Source organism: Lynx rufus, unplaced genomic scaffold (assembly GCF_022079265.1).
Source record: "Lynx rufus isolate CCGP_SWC_20201006 ecotype Redwood Valley unplaced genomic scaffold, mLynRuf1.p SCAF_7, whole genome shotgun sequence".
In the NCBI taxonomy this organism is placed as follows: Eukaryota; Metazoa; Chordata; class Mammalia; order Carnivora; family Felidae; genus Lynx; species Lynx rufus.
Window position 1 is genome coordinate 28,377,183 of NW_025814889.1, and position 17,532 is coordinate 28,394,714.

The window sequence follows — 17,532 nt, forward strand, 5'->3', positions numbered from 1 at the left end:
AGAATGATGTATGAAATTTAAAGGTGAGTTAAGTCTAAGAAAGCAAGGATTCTTACTTCCAAAGGAAATAAATGAGCTTTATTGAGATTTGTTCATAAATACAGACATGTGATTGTTGTGGTAGTGGTAAGTTGGAATTAATTTGTTTAGCATCATTGCCTGTTCAAAAGAGTTTTGGTGAGTGATGAAAGAATTTAGGTGTTGCCTAAGGAGTGGTGAGTGATGAAAGAATTTAGGTTTTGCCTAAGGAGTACTCTAACTTTTGAGACAAATGAACTAAAAAGATGTTGTGTTTCACTAGAAGCATCTTACGAGTTATGACTGAATAGACAATGAAATCTCAGTTGAGTTAGTGGCCAGCTTTTATCCTTACAACTAAATAAATCTAAGCAGTATTTTGACTATTTCTTTTTATATTTCCCATTTACAAATATTCTGAACCTCTCTTTCTGACCATTTATATATAGTTGGCATTAGTTATATCACCTGAAACAGTCAAGATAAGACTTCTTATTTCTAATGCTATCCATGTAGCATGCTTAAATTGCTAGACAATTTATGAAAAACGGGTAAAAGAGGGTGCCAGGAAGTGAAAGAAAAATAGAAGTAATATCATGGCAAATTCTAGGAAATTGTATTTTTTTATAAAAAGATTTGATACAATTTTATATATTCCTCAAACCCACGTTCTTAGTCTCTAAGAGTTTGGTGTAAGACTGAATGTATGCTATAAAGCATATAAAGAAAGTTCAGTTTAATCATACAGCTTTATTTCCCTAACTTTATGCACTGGTTCTTTGCATTTGCTGGGGCTGATTATATGAGTGTTTGAGATGTAGTTTGGAGGTTAAAAAGTTGAAATCTTTCTAAGAAAATTACATCTTTTTCTAGATACAACAGTTTCTTTCCTTGAATATAGTAATAAAACCATTTGTTCTTTAGGGGTCTTGATTTTGCTATTGACTAGCTGTGTCACTTAGCACAAATAATGTCATATTACTGGAACTGTTTCCTCATTTATAAAATTAGGGATAATGTTAAAATCTAAAACTCTTACAGATTAGTAGGATGTATTTTATCTATGATAGATAGATAGATAGATAGATAGATAGATAGATAGATAGATACGAACACATTGGCAGGTCCCTTGCTGTTCATTATTGCTGGAATGTGAAACTGGTTTTGTTGTGTCAGGTTCATTATCGATAATGTTATTCACACCAAGCAAATCATTCTGTGCTTTTTTTGATTCATGATTTTATTAATCTCATGGTACTCTTCAGGATTATGTGTCTTGTATTAAAAATTAAGTTACTGCCATGATGATTAGCATTACTAGAGTGAGTGACATAAGCAAATTTAAAATTATTTCTCTTCTACTGAAGGCCCATTTAAAAAATATATATATAGATATATATATATATATATATCTCCAATGTTCTGTAATTTCATTTGACTAAAGAATGTATCTTTGGTCTTATTCCAGAGTAAGGACAGGACTACTTCTGTAGCTGTATTCTGTAATTAATTTTTGCTTTGTGGGTTTCATTAGGCTAAATAAGAATAAAATGGTTGTATATTTTCTGCTTTAAAAATGTTCTTGCTATAAAGTCTTCTCAGATCAGCCTCACATATGACAAACTCATTCAAACAATTTAAGCTGCCCCAGTGTATTTGTTTTTTTCTTGAAAATCTCACCACTTATATGTCTTTCTGAGCTGTTTTTCTCCTTCCTCCACCCCCATGTTATGTTTTGGATTATAAACTTGCTGAGAAAGGAATTTCATCTTTTCTCTGTATCTCATAGTACCCAGGAAAGAATTCTGTTAGTCACTGAATAGTTTGCAAATGTTATTACTATTGAGGATTTTGGATTAAAATTATTGAATAAAACGGAATAAGCCTTTTCTAGGATATCAAATTGGGGGTCAGTGTGATTAACTCAAAGACATGGCAATTTTGTTAAGCTCTGCACTTTGTGCCGAAGTTACTTTCTCTTGATTTTACCATAAATTGATTACTCACCTTATATTCTCTCTTACATAATAGTTTGGTATCAGGATATTGATAGCAGAAAGCCTGTCAGGTGTAGGTTGGATAGATGTACATGTGTGTGTACACGTGTGCTCGTGTATGTGTATGAGAGAGAGTAGGCACATAGAATATGTGAGAATTGGGGTTACATGTTATGGTTAGCATTCTAATCTGAGTATTACATAACAATATAATTATGTGTACTTAATTTTAGACTATTATACTTGACCTTCAGAAATAACTTTTAATCAGTGGTAAATGCAATACCTCAGGACATGTTTTTCCATTCCTTTCATGTTTTCCTTTTAGCTTTATTCTGTTGTATATTTTCCAAACACTTAAATGGTCAAGGATAAAAAAAATTATTAAAATGGGTCAGGTTCTGTAACTAGGCAGAAATTATTGGAGCTCTGTACTATACCTTAATCACATATAGGAACAGTTTAATATGCCTAATATTAGAGAAGCATCAAAACAGACTGTGAAGCTCAACAACCATAAAGCTTCATGGTTGAAAATCATATATAATTGACAACCTTTACAAAGATTAGCTGTAATAATTAAGATGAAAAGAGCCTAAATTTGGTGCAGAAAAAGGGCTGAGTTGTTTTTGAACTATAATTAAAAGTTAGTATCCATACATTTTTGTCTTCTCAATATAAACAATATTTGCAGGCAGATCATGTCTTTTCAGTGTAACCTTTAACTTCTTATGGTACTACAAGTAGTTGATGATTTAGTAAATACTTTATGAATATAGATGATACCAGCAAAATGTTTCCAAATATTACAGTTAATATTTGGAGTCAGTGTTTGACAGGGTTCAAGTTTGCAACAGTACAGTTTATAGATATATCATTGAATAAATGCCATCTTTATTGTGTGTTAATTTGGGTAATAAAATAATTGAGGGAACTTTGTTAGAAGAAATTAGAAGTTCACTTAAAACTGTTCTCGGATGATACTAGAATTTTAGAGGTTTTTTTTTTTTTCTTTTGTCCTAGCATTTCTTCTTAAACATAATGATTGCTTAAAAGGGTAAATCAAAGTCACTCACTTTATTTTCCAGTTTAGAGTCATTGCTCATTATCAGTTGGTGGGTGTGGAAACAACTTAACGAAGTTTGGGTAATTTAGTTTCAGTTTAAATTCTCAACTGGCAATTGGCCGAAAACTCCCATCAGAAGACGTGAGCATCCAAATGTCATTTTGTGATTTGGCTACTGTCTGCTTGAATAGGAAGGCCCTATCAAGAAAAACTAATGGCGTGATTAACTATCAAAAGAAAATCAATGGTAAGAGTTTTCATTTAAATTATAATGTGTCTGTGTGTGTGTGTGTGTGTGTGTGTGTGTGTGTAAAGCATACCATTTATTATTTGAATTAAAATTTTAGAACTTTAAAAATCTAGGACATAATGCGAAATGTTTGAATTTATATGTCTGTGACTTACATTTGTAACAAAATACATGCAAAGAATGGTTTTATAGAGATTTTATATGCTTAATGTTGATAAGAAGACTAATTAAAAGTGTAAAAAATAAGTTATATAATTCATAATTGTTTAACACATTCAGGGTTTTTTTGTAGAGAACTAGTTCTCTTTAAAAAAATAGCATATTATAAATACTGCTTGTATGAAGTTTAACTTTTTTAAAAAATTTATACAAAACTGAATTTGTTAGTTTCATATATGCTTCTTACTAAAGTAAATGTCATAAGTTTTGCAATAAAATAGTATATTGATCTCTGTTTTGTTTTTTACGTCCATTATAAAGTGATGGGTGGGGAGAAAGAAAGTATATCATATAATGAAATCCGCTTAGTTTAGCATTAGGTTTTTAAAACTGTATCATTGCTACAACATCTCTGTGGAAAATACTAAATTATCAGGATAGATGTTTAAATGAAGTGGAGTATCTGTTCATAATACAGCACACTATCAAATTTTGGTGACAAAATTCTGACATCTCTCCCCTGCCTTATACACATTTGCATTGAGAATGTAATTTAAGTTTGGCTATATTTTAGTATGCTTCAAGTGACTTTAAACGTAATCTTTTTAGTCTCTTTGTATTTGTTTCCTAGATATCCCTTGATTTGGACATCTGTGTCCTCTCAGATTTGTGATTAGTCATGTTAACTTTGGACAGGAGTGAAAGTAGTAGCTTATAGAGGTTAAAATAAAAACATTTCTGTTTGTCAGAGCTTATTTCAGTATTCTCATGGACACAGATAACTGGAAATTGGGTGTTGAAGCTCAGATATTAATAATATATTGTGATTTTTGTTGTCACACTTACAATTTTTGAGATTGACATAGTTTGAGTAATTTGTCTTGCTCAATTAGAGGTGTCAAAATGATGGTAACTGAATGTGACCATGTTTTTAACTATTTCCTAGAGCTTAATAATAAACATACAGGAATAGCACATGTGGCAAGCACCTAGCACAGCATCTGTCATTATGTAAGCGTTCAGATGTTGACAGTGAACTAAGATGGCAACATCTGTCCTTCACCCCATCTACCTAGTAATTCCAGTTTTTAGAGATTGTCTGTTATGTGCCATCCATTCAGCTAGGTGCCAGGGATAAAATGTCACAGTTAAAAACAGAGATTCTTTCTAACTGCTCTTGAACTTCCATGTAGATAGTAATTACAGTGTAGAAAAATTATGCAGACAAATATGAAATTGCAACTGGAACCAGTACTATGAAAGGGCAAAAGTCGCTGAGAGTAGAAGCAATATGGTGGGTGTGTAAAGCACAGAACCCATACATTTACTTTTTAAAGTGAATTGATAACTTGTTTTAACTTTTAAAGTTTCTAATTCTATTTAAATGGGTATCTTCTAAGCAAGTGTGCAGAAAGACTTTTTGGAGAAATACATTTTTTATGCTGCTAGTCTATTTTCTTAGATTTCCAAAGAACTTACAAGAAAATAACATCAAGAATTTAGTCAACGTAGCATTCTTATGTGAGAATTTCAGTTAGAGGAGAGAATTCTTAGGGGATGTGTTATTTCAGGATTGAATAAAGTGAATGAGGACCCTGATTTCTTCAGCTGAATTTAAGTTAATTAAAGGATGTCAACCATAAAATAACTACTCTCCACTCTTAGCAACTGTTCCATTCTGTTATCAACCTAGTACAGGGATTTATTTATCACTCATTTACATCATTGAGTTGTTACATGTAGACATTTCTTAATGACAATATGATTTCCTTAATCAATTTTTATCCCTTTTTGAAAGAAAAGAATGTAAAATTTATGTTTCTTTTATAAATTTATTCTAACACATATATTCATTAAATTTTTGCAAATAAAAAGGAAGAGTATTTGGATGCCTAATAAATGTTTACACTTTTTCTATGGGACACAGAATCTCATCTAAGGCAAAGACACAAGTGATGTTTGAAGAATTATGAAGTTAGTTTTTTTATATGTTAGATCTGTCAATATTTTTAGTTTTTTTAAATGTTTATTTTGAGAGAGAGAGAGCATGCATGAGCAGGGGGAGGGGAGGGACAGAGAGAGAGGTGAGAGAATCCCAAGCAGGCTCCATGCTGTTGAGCAGGGAGCCCCACATCGGGCTCCATCTAACAAAGAACCTTCAGATCATGACCTAAGCTGAAATCAAGAATCATGCACTTAACCAGCTGAACCACTCAGGCGCCCCATCTGTCAACATTTTTAAAAACTCTCATTGAAGACAAGCTTTTCTTTATTCATCTGATAGTATAAACAAATTGAATGCAATCTAGTATGCAATGAAAATTCAAAAAGCTTAGTTTTACAATAGAAATGATCTTTGCCTCATTTACTACTAAAATGTGTAAGCTATTTAAAGTATTCAATGAACATCTTTCTCAAATAGCAGAATCAAAATTAAGTCCATTGTTAACTTTTTACTTAAAATTATTATGTTGAATTTCATCTCTGCAGTGATGTCTAAATTTATTTTTTCCTGGATGTATTCAAAAGAAGGTCGCCAACCTCAGTATTCTGATTTGAAGTTCCTAGCTCAAATACTTAGGCAATTCCACTTAACAATGCTAGAAGAAAGAAGTCCTTTCCATACCTCCCAGGAGTGTCTTGAGGGAATTGTACCTTTCTGGGTAACATGCCTTACAGCGCTCATGACATTACATTTTTTTGACAGCTCTTTTTGCTTCTATGCAGTTAGCTTTGATTGGTCTATGATGTCAGCTGGATGAGCATTTAGCCGTACAAAGATATTTTAAAAACATAGATAGGTATACATCACAGAATGAAGATAATACATTACATTTATTTTACTGAAATCAGTAAAAAAATAGCCCTTGTTTCTGAGCAAACAAAGGTCTACCAGTAGTTAATCAGTTTTTAATTCTATTAACAAACAATGCAGTATCTGCTTGAGCGCGTATGTCGTAATATGATGGCTTCTGTTTAGAATTTTGGAGCTACTACTGTCAGAAGAAATGGTGATTAACAATGGTATTGAATTGGAAGTTTGAAAAAGGAAAATTTTAATAAAAGTTACTGTTCATAGTTGTGAGAAGGAAAAGAACATTTTTCAATTCATTATATAAGGAAGAACCTTTTAAATGTGGAAAATAAAATGGAGTGCCTTCTAGAATTCATTCTTTTAAGAGTCTATGACAGAAGTTTGTAAAGAAGGAATTCTTGCTGATAACAATTATAAGTATTATTTGGAGGAAATTTGTGGCACATCTTAAAAATTAATATAGTCATATAAGTATATAAAATATGTGAAATAGATGTCAATAGCAATATTAAGCTACTATTTAAGGTGAGAGCTTTACTAAATAAACAAGAGATAAAAGAGCCAATCCAATTCATTCATTCTATAAATTCTTACTGGCAAATTGCTTCATGTCAGGCATGGCATTAGGCTTTGGAGATATAGTCATGAATAAGACAGATGGGACCCTATAGTTTATACTGTCAGGGAAGATAGATATTAAACAAGTAATGACAAAGTTTAGTGGCTTGTGACTTTATAAAAGCAAAGCAGTTCTTTCTTAAAGATACCTTGAGAATTGATTTCTAGTATGCTGATCATTTAATCAGCTTACTTCATGAAATAAAGTGATTCATTTTGACTTAAAAATTGAATAAAAATTCTTTGGAAATCAGTCTTAGAAATTGGTAGAGACTGAAATATTCTTGGTTTTTATGTAGCTTACTTAAAACAAACTATGGAAAGACCTTCAAGTTTTTGAGTACCAAGAAATGTGAATATAAGCAGAATAAACTCATAACGCCTCATGTATGTCATATACTATAGATCATTTAATCAAGTTATTAAAGCAGTTTTACATGAAAAAATGTCAAAGTTGTAATGGTTAAGATGCTACACTCTAGAGTCCAGACTGGTTGGATTTAAATATTAACCCTGGCATTTACAAGCTTTGCAATTTTAGGAAACTTGTATAACTCCTCTGATCTTCAGTTTCCTCATCTGTAAAATGGGGACAATAAGAGTACATACCTTATAGAAAAATTAATCGTTTGATGTGTCTAGAGCAATGTCTGGCACATAGAAAGTACTTAAAGGCTCCACATGTTACAGTTAACAACAATAAGAACAATGATGAAATAATTTCCTCATATCAAAATGTCCTGCCTAATTCACCGCGTTGGGCCAACTGAAGTAATTTCAGAATGTTGGCTTAAATATATAGGTGTTACACTACAAAGAACTATTACCTTTATTACTGCGAAACAAAATGTCAGCGAGAGTCTCACCCAAGTTTTGGGCCCTCTTTAGCAGCAATACAGCAATCACTCAAAGGCCTCCATAAATTGCCATCTCCAGGACCAAGGTTGTCTCAGCCTTTAATCCAAGACTCAGTCCATCCCAGGCATCATGGAACTGATCTTTCTTGTCTAAGAAAAGAAGTAACAAAGATCTTATTTATCCCATGGGAGATGAGTCTAAACCAGATTAGAGTAAGTTTGAGGAGGAAATGACTATGTTGATATTAAGTATTTTTTCCATGCAGATATCTAAAGAAAGAACTTCTTCCTATAATAGGTCTACAATATATTTGTGACATTTGTAACCTTAATCCTTGTAGCACTACTTGTTACTTTACTTATATTAGAAAACAAATTTTCTTTCATAAAATGGTCATATAATTCATTACTACTCCTATATGTAATTTGTGAAAATATTTTTAAATTTATAAAAAAATATTTTTATGTCGACTTTCACTATGTCTTTTAGTTTGATATCCTAGAAAAATGTAAGAGTTAAATAATTTTTGCTGAGTAATTCTAGTTGGAAAGTGACTTCAGGGTGAAATTAAATATGACCTTTTCTTTGATCTATGATTCTGTGACTTAAGTCTACATAGGTAAAAGGAGAATTTATATATTTGTCGATTGATTCAGTTATAATAAGTGCAAGCAGGTACTCTAATGAATTGTTTTCATATTAAATATTTGAGTTAAATCTAATGTATTTCATAACCGTCTTGTTTTTGTTTGTAATATGGGAATATTTTTCATTGTTAAGATGCTAAGTGAGAGAAAATTCTTTGAATGCTACAAGTGTGGTTTCCCATGACCATAGTTAGTTTAAATACGATCAGTCACGAAGTGTCTGTTGAAAACTTACTAGCTATCTACCACTTGCTAGTTGAGAATTGATACCATAGTGTTATGGTATCCAAAGAATTATGCCATCATTCTGTTTAGGCCCTAGGAAGACTAGGGCTATGAAAAGAATACTTAGACAAGAAGCAGAAAATCTGAGAACTACTTCCTGTTCTGCCACATATATCTTAGATATAAGAACCTATTAAAATTATGAGGACACTTAGCATCTCAGTCTCTTTGCTAAATATATGTCATGTATATATATGTGGGTGCGTATGCCTATATATGTATGTACACATCTGTATATATCCATCCCAAATTTTTGCACCAAATTGAAATGAAGAGCTAAGAATTCAATAAGTTTTTTAATGTCCCAATATAACAGAGTAAAAAATTCTTTTCTGCATAATATCTTACATGATTCCTTCAAATGAAAATACAGTATTGATTTTTATGTATACTTTTTAGGATTTCTCAAAATTCTCACATAAATTACATACTGTTCCAGAACTTCACAAGGGGAATGTAAAATTTCTTTAGTCTGCTTAATTTCAAACTGATTTCCTTGTAAGTGATTAATTTTTTCTAATAAAAATTTTTAATGGATGCCAAATTATGTTTTTATATCTTTGACTCGTTTTTACAAAAAAAAAAAAACAGTTTTAAATAGCTGTAGCGGTCATTCGCAGCTCTGACATTTGCAACATTATTAAGGCATGTCTAGTTCTATAGCATTATGAGTTCTGAGATTAATTTTACTAACTCATTAAAAAGTATACTAAAGCATTTTAAGGGAAAAGAAATAAAGTGTAATTTATGTGTACACATACAAACTTGTTTGCTTTACTAAATGATCTCACAGACTCACTTAAACATCATTCCCTCCTGCTAAAGAGGAGAGGACTGGTTGGGAGTGGCTAATGGGAGCACCATGATATTATTTAGCTCTGCGTTAGTGTTGTATAGGTCTGTGTCCTGACTGGTATTGAGTCAGGTGAATGTTGGTTAAAAAATGCCATATGTATATATACATGCATGCACACACACGCTAACCATAAGAAGTTGTTTGGTATATTTATTGAACTACTAGGTGCTACTGTGGTCATAATTAGAATAATTTTTCATATAAAAAATCAAAGAATTAAAATTGATGCCATTTTAAACTTAATAGAAGACTTAACACCTATATTGTGAGCTACTTCATTTTAAATGTTAAAATGTTACAAGGATAACATTGAATGGAAACATTTTTTGGACAAGAATAACATTTAAATTTAAAAGTTATTTGGACAAGGGGTCTCTGGGTGGCTTAGTCGGTTAAGTGTCCAACTTCAGTTCAGGTCATGATCTCACTGTTCGTGAGTTGGAGCCCCATGTCAGGCTCTGTGCTGACAGCTCAGAGCCTGGAGCCTGCTTCAGATTCTGTGTCTCCCTCTCTCTCTGCCCATCCCCCTTGTGCTCTGTCTCTGTCTCTGTCTCTCTCTCTCAAAAATAAATAAACATAAAATAAAAAAATAAAGTTATTTGGAGAAAATATTAAAGCAATCATATTAAAGCAGACTAAAATTTATTAAAAAATAAAATTAACAGAAAAAACTTTTTTGGAGAATTTGCTTAACTGTGGTGTCATGTGGAAAAATGTCTTATATATCATTAAGCAATTGTTAAAAATGAAGTCAAGAGCCAGCCAATTTAATAACCTAATTGCTGTGAAAATAAGGCCACAAGTCACAGTCACATCTTAAGCTGTAGAATTCTTTCTGTAAAGGGAGATTAAGTGATGACTGCTGTTCCCTGATGGACGTGTTCAACGTGGCATGCATAAGGGCTGTACGGAAGTCTTACAAGCTGAAATGTGTTTTTGCCACATTTTACCCAGTAGAAATTCATCTAAAGTTTTAAGAGAAGCATACAAATCCAAATATCCCTGGGGATGTTAAACTTTCATCTGTCACTTACTTGAATACCTGAGTACCTATTTACTAAATATTAAAATACTATGCTTTCACAGTTAGCACAGTGAGGCTGTAACACGCTACATCCTGTTACTTAGCTGAGACCAGTCAGTCTCATTCAGAGAAGGAAATATCAATTGGTTAAAGAAGGGGTCATTCGAATAATGGAACAGTTTTTAAAAATGCAGACCCATCTAATCTGTACTATTAAAATAAGAAGGCAGCAGCTTGAGTTTTTTGAGATACAAAAGAGGTAAGAAGATACCAAAATAAAATAATTTACCTTGCATTCATTCAGTGTCTCCTACAAAATCTAAATCTTTTGTTTGTTTGGGGGGCACACGTTATTTTACTTTCCTGGAATTTTGTTTCCGAAAGTATTGTTGGGCTAGAATTAAACATGTTTTTCTGTACAGATACTTATATATCTGTAACAATATGAACAAGTCAGATTAATTTTAATTGTTTCTTTTGAGTATAATTGACATGAAATGTTACATTAGTTTCAAGTGTACAACATCCTGATTCAACAAGTTTATATACTATGCTGTGCTCACCTCAAGTGTAGCTACCCTCTGTCACCATGCAACACCATTACAATACCATCTACTATATATTTTTTTTAAGAAAAAAAATTTTAGTGACTCAATTGCCTGGGAAATGACCCTTTTTGGAGACCAGAGTGCTCATATTAGCTAAGGCAAACCCTTCCTGGTTGTCAGGTACTCAGGAAAACAAATTCAGTGAGTCAGAACTTATCTTGGCTGAGCGCCTGTTGTGTTTAATGGTGGATTTTGTTTTCATTATATGTTATTTTATTGAATATATCAAAAGTTCTATCAGAAATATGCTACTCTGTCTCTCTTACTGATGAGGAAACTGAGGTTCAGAGAGGCTGAGTGACTTTCCCAAGGTTGCACAGCTAGTGTTTAAAGTGGTTTGTAGGCCAAGTAAGGCAAAGTATAGAAAGCATTTATTGCATTTTATAGTTAGAAGACCATTTGATGTTTCAGTGTAGAAGTGGGAGTAAAAGGCTGACTACATTGGTTTAATGGTGGGTGAGGACCTAGAAAATGATTAAAACAGGTATGGGCAACATTTTGGAGAATTCTGGCTGAGAGAGGAAGTAGAGGGCTCAAGTAGGTAATTTGGGATGCAAAGGAAAGGTGGAAGGTTTGGAAGACACAGCTGGGGAGTTTGCAGACGGGCAAATGGGAAAAATTAATTTTAAATTTTTTTTTCCAACGTTTATTTATTTTTGGGACAGAAAGAGACAGAGCATGAACGGGGGAGGGGCAGAGAGAGAGGGAGACACAGAATCGGAAACAGGCTCCAGGCTCTGAGCCATCAGCCCAGAGCCTGACGCGGGGCTCGAACTCACGGACCGCGAGATCGTGACCTGACTGAAGTCGGACGCTTAACCGACTGCGCCACCCAGGCGCCCCAAGGGAAAAATTAATTTTAAAATGAACCTTTTAAAATGTGGGCACATCTGTTGCAGGACAGGCTGTCCTGTCTTTTGCCTCCTTGCTTTGTATAGGTCATGAATGTTTGGTATGTGGAAAGGTAGTAAATAATGGTTCTATTCTTACTTACACTAGAAAATATTTAGCTTACTAGGTGATGTTTCTGGGGGGCTGGATTTTAAGAACTTACTGTTAAAATTTTCAAGCATACACAAAAGAAGAGAGACTAGTGTAATAAATGCCCCCTATCTGTGGCCCAACTTTAACAATTAACCAAATTTTGCCACATTTGCTTCATCTACTTCCTCTTTTTTCCTTAACTGTTTTAAGATAGATCCTGTGTCTTAACTCTTTTTACTTCTACATTTTCCAGTATGCGCTTCTTTAAAGACATTTTTCTTACATAACCAGAATACGTTTCTGACATCAAACAAAATTAACAATAATTATTTATCACCTGATATTATCTCCCTATTCAGTTTCCTCCACTTGTGATTCAAAATGCCATATTACATTTGGGGTGCCAAATGCAAACAAGATCCAGATAGCATTTGGTTGGTAGGACTGCTCTGTAATTAAAATGCCTTTTCTTCCCCACTACCGGTTTGCTTCCCTTTCCCCTTTAACCTCCCTCACCCATTTCCTTCTCTCCTTCTCTTCCCCTTCCTTTCCTGTCCATGACTTATTAAAGAAACTTTGTAAGCTTTCCCATATAATATCCCCATTCTTGATTTTTCTGTCAGCTTCCCCAGTTAACTTATTTCTCTAACCTCTAAATTGCCTGCAAATTAGCAGTTAGCTCAAAATACTTCGTTAGATTCAGTCTCAGGTTTTATTTTGATGCTGGATGGAAGGTGGACAGGAATACTTCAAACATGGGACTTTTTCTTCACACTGCATCACATCAGGGAGCACGTAGTGTCTGTCACGCTCTTAGTGATGCTGAAATTGGTCAGTGGTAACAGCCCATTCTCTCCAATGAGAGGTTTCCATCAACCTCTCCTCTCATTATTTCATCTCTTGCTGATTGTTCTGTGAATCAGTTCTATCATTAGGGTTTGCAAGATAATGAATTTTTAATCTGCTACCCCTTCCACATTTATTAGTGGAACTTCTATAAAGAAGAAATTTCTCTCGTAAACTGTGGCTTTTGTATTTCCTGACATAGTTCATCCCAGAAAGAAACCTGGGTCTTAAATGCCTAGTTTAATACCGAAGAGTAACTTTGGGTACAAGGAGCACATAGCACTTAAGTTCCCATGTAATTGTAGGATTTTTATAGAGCAAAAGTATTTCTTAACGTGATTTTCATGAACATTGTCATTATTAGGATAACACTGCATAATCAACATGTTCAGTGTTGGCCAGATTGGAATTGGGGACCTTTTGCTGGTCCTGTCTAGTCAGATACACTGCTTTGTGTTAAGTCATGGATCATTAGTTGAACTTCAAGGAAAAGGAAGCTTTATTAAGTCAGCAAACTAAACAGTATCACCTAGCAGAATAGCAGCATAGGTGGGGATGATTTTATATTTCTACCGTCATAAATTCAAGAGTGAAACAGTCATCATTTTTATTATTAGTTTATTCAGCAATCACCATTAACTTCATTTTACTTAACACTGTCCATGGACAGAACCTGAAGAAGAAGAAATAAAACCAAAATACTTCATTTTTAGATGACATGATTGATTAGGAAAATCTATGGCCGTCAGCTTTAAAACCATTTATGAACGATAAAAATTTAATAAAGTATAGAATACACTGTATCTTTACATCAGTAATAATGAAAATAATGGGAAAAGACCCAACTCAGAATTGCAACAAACAAAATATAATACTTAGCAATAAATTTGAGGAAGATGTTAGACCTTTAGAAAGAAATCATTAACATATTAAAAACATTTAAGATGAAATAAATGGAGAGAAACTTTCTGAATCATGAGAATATTGGCAAATTGGCTATAATTTATAGGCTTCTGGGTTTGCTTCTGACTTTCAAGATTCCTAGTGATTTATTTTATAGTGATTCTACAGTGAGGGGAAGTCTCACCCCTACACCCCTACTATGTATCAGAAATCTTTTAAAGCAACAGTCTAAAACAGTGGAGTGATGCAGGGATGATAGGTAACTCAGGTATTACAAGAGACCTCTCTGCCCCCTAGAGATTTAAATATAAACTTTCCTTGACCCTGGCTTCCTGGTCAGTGAGAGTTAAGAGAAATGCCCTTCATCCGTGACTTACTCAAATTTCTGGGCCTGATCAATGCACCTCATGTCTCTTGCTTCTGCTTGGTATGCCACCCTGGTTTCTGCCAGCATCAATACAGTTGTGAAATCAACCCCTTTAACTGGTTTCAAACATCTAGCAGCTTGTGAGTTTAGAAACTCTTGAGTAGGTGACAGAACCAACAGATTGTTTTTCTTAGTCTTTGAGCAAAACATTACTGTCCATAACCATGCCCTCCTAACTTAGACACTTTCCTAAATTAATTCAGTTGCTTTCTTAACAGGAATTCTGAAGATTAAGCCTTTCTTTCATTTTGTAAAACATGCATCACTGGAGCATTATTAGGAATCCACAATCAGTTCCATCTACATATAACAACTGAATATATGATAAAATATTCTTTCCTATTGGAGAAGCCACTTAAAGGATATTCACTCAATGGTATTAGATAGTAGTCTTCAGTGGTATAGCTGCAAAACTGATTAGACCAAAAAAAAGAAAAAAATGTTTTCATCCATACTTTATACAGCCATTGGAATTAAAAAGCATAGAAAATACCTTTACATTTCTTATTTGATGCATTAGTGGAACTCACCAAGGTGCAAAGATATACTGGAATATCTAAAAAAAATTGTAGGAAATCTCTACATCAAAAGTTATAAGGAAAATGACAATAGTTTTAACAATTTTATATTATTGCAGAATGTGCTAATTTAGACATCAAGATCCTAATATGTAAATGAGAAAAATATGCCAAATTAAGAATATGAAAATAAATATGAATAATAAATGCAAGGAAAAATATCTACCCATATGCTTATCACTAAGTCACAAGTTAAAATGACTTTGCACAGTTTTTACTTTGTATTAAAGGAGCTAAAATTTTTAAAAAGAAATCTAATATTGGCAACATAAACAGTGATACCAGACTCTTTTAGAAAATAATGCCAGGAGTATATGCTGAGAATCACAGCAATGTTCAGATTATTTCACTCAGTAGGAATTTAGGAAATAAATATTGTGCTAATTATAAATCATAGATATAGAGAAAAATGCTTTTAGGGACTAATTATAGAACATCAATGTAAAGTATCATGTTACCTTTAAGTAATTATTTTTGAAGACTCTAGAACAACTGTCCAATAGAACTTTCTGTGCTGATGAGAAGTTGTATAATTTGCACTGTCCAATACGGTATCCATTAGCCACATGTAGCCACTGAGCACTTGAAATGTGACTAGGGCAACTGAGGAACTGAAATTTAAATTTTATTTCATATTAATTATGCTTAAATACTCACATAGGTTTAGTGGCCATGGTATTGGACAGTGAAGCTTTAGAAATATGGAAAAATGTTAGGTGAAAATAGTAAGTTTATGTGATGTAATTACAAATAGGTAAATACCTGTATGTACATAAAGAAAGTGATATTTACAATTAAAATATTTATGTTAGGATTGAAGGAAATGGGTGATTTTTTTTAAACGCTGATTAAAAGATCAGGTGAAAATAATAAAGCATTCCAGCACTGTGCTACTCAATATGGTAGCCACTAGCCTGATGTGGCAATTTTAATTTAAATTAAGTAAAATTAAGAAGCCAGTTCTTAGGGGCGCCTGGGTGGCGCAGTCGGTTAAGCGTCCGACTTCAGCCAGGTCACGATCTCGCGGTCCGTGAGTTCGAGCCCCGCGTCAGGCTCTGGGCTGATGGCTCAGAGCCTGGAGCCTGTTTCCGATTCTGTGTCTCCCTCTCTCTCTGCTCCTCCCCCGTTCATGCTCTGTCTCTCTCTGTCCCAAAAATAAATAAAAAAAAAAGTTGAAAAAAAAATTAAAAAAAAAAAAAAGAAGCCAGTTCTTCAGTCACACTAGCCACATTTCAAGTGTTTGATAGCACACATGGCTAACGTTTACCACTTAGAGGAGATACAGAACATTTCTAGCATTGCAGAAAATTCTGTCCTATCGTTCTACAGAACTGATAAAAGGAATGTACCAGAACAAGTCATTGATTATTTATTAGTAATTTCCGTGGGCATAGATGAATTAAAACTGCTATCACTTTTTTTTCTTTTCAAAATTTTATTTAAATATAGTAAATATATAGTCTAATATTGGTTCCAGGAGTAGAATTTAGTGATTTACCACCTAATAGCACCCAGTGCTCATCATCATAAGTGCCCTCCTTAATGCCCATCACCCATTTAGCCCATTCCCCCACACCTGCCTCCTTCAGCCCTCAGTTTGTTCTCTAATTTTACTAGTCTGTATGGTTTGCTTCCCTCTCTCTTTTTTTCCCCTTCCCATTTGTTCATCTGTTTTGTTTCTTAAATTCCACATACGAATGAAGACCGTACACCCGTAACTTTGATCAGTATTCGGTAAAGTATGGACTGAAAACCAGTCCTGATTATACCAGTCCATGATTAAATGCTTACTCTCAATTGTGTACTTGTTTAGAAACTTTTATAGCAATAATGTGATAGTTCTCTGTGATCCAAGAACATCACCTGTCTTAATCTCATTGAATGTTAGATTTATCTGGTTATCAGTGAAGCGGCCTGTAGAGTTCTGTGTAGTAAGATCCGAGTATTAGTTGTGAGCAGTAATCTATGGGCATGGGTCCACCCACAATGAGAATTAAAACAGTTCTTTACTACAGGCAGTCTGAGAAACATTGGTAAAGATGAAGCAGAGAAGGTGGGTTGCTCAGGGGAGTTTTGTAAAGAGCTTAAATTGGTTGTTAGTATAGTTTAATATACACTTGCAAGTGAGATTAAAAATTGAACACTACATCTCTGATTGTGATAAGCTTAGACTTCATCCTTCGTGCTAGTAGAAATAAGGCAAGTGATTCATTCAACAGTGTAAATAAGGATTTTAAAGGAGTTCCTCCTAGTCAGTGCCTCTATTTGGGGAACTTGTTTCCTGTTTTCCTCCTGGGGGTGGTGGGGATTCAACCAGCTAGCACAATCTTTGCCTTTTGGCAAAATTTCCAACTTCATATTTTCCTTTACCCCTTCTAAACTCCTTTTGGCATATTGTTATGCTTAGTTCTTTGTAACTTTTTTCATCTCTTTCCCACAAAGTTAGTTTCAAAGGCTTACAAAATGTCCAAAACGAGAAAATTGTTTTAAACTAAGTGAACTTCTAAAGTTTTGTTTTAAAATTTCCTTTTTTCACACTTAAGCTTGATTGATTCCCTGATGTAAGATATTAAACTGAATTATTTGTGAAATG

The 17,532-nt window shown here is 33.6% G+C and overlaps 1 protein-coding gene and 1 long non-coding RNA gene across 4 annotated transcripts in view; both read left to right on the plus strand.

Annotated features, from left to right (window-relative positions):
- ZEB1 (zinc finger E-box binding homeobox 1) overlaps nucleotides 1-17,532 on the plus strand; it is a 199,024-nt gene that overhangs the window by 41,552 nt on the left and 139,940 nt on the right. The gene's annotated exons all lie outside the window — the stretch shown is intronic.
- The window catches only part of LOC124501125 (uncharacterized), a 54,471-nt gene that overhangs the window by 18,421 nt on the left and 18,518 nt on the right, over nucleotides 1-17,532 (plus strand). For both annotated transcript variants that reach the window (XR_006959712.1, XR_006959711.1), the window contains exon 2: nucleotides 3,171-3,328. This is a non-coding gene — a long non-coding RNA (uncharacterized LOC124501125). The remainder of the gene's footprint in view (nucleotides 1-3,170; nucleotides 3,329-17,532) is intronic.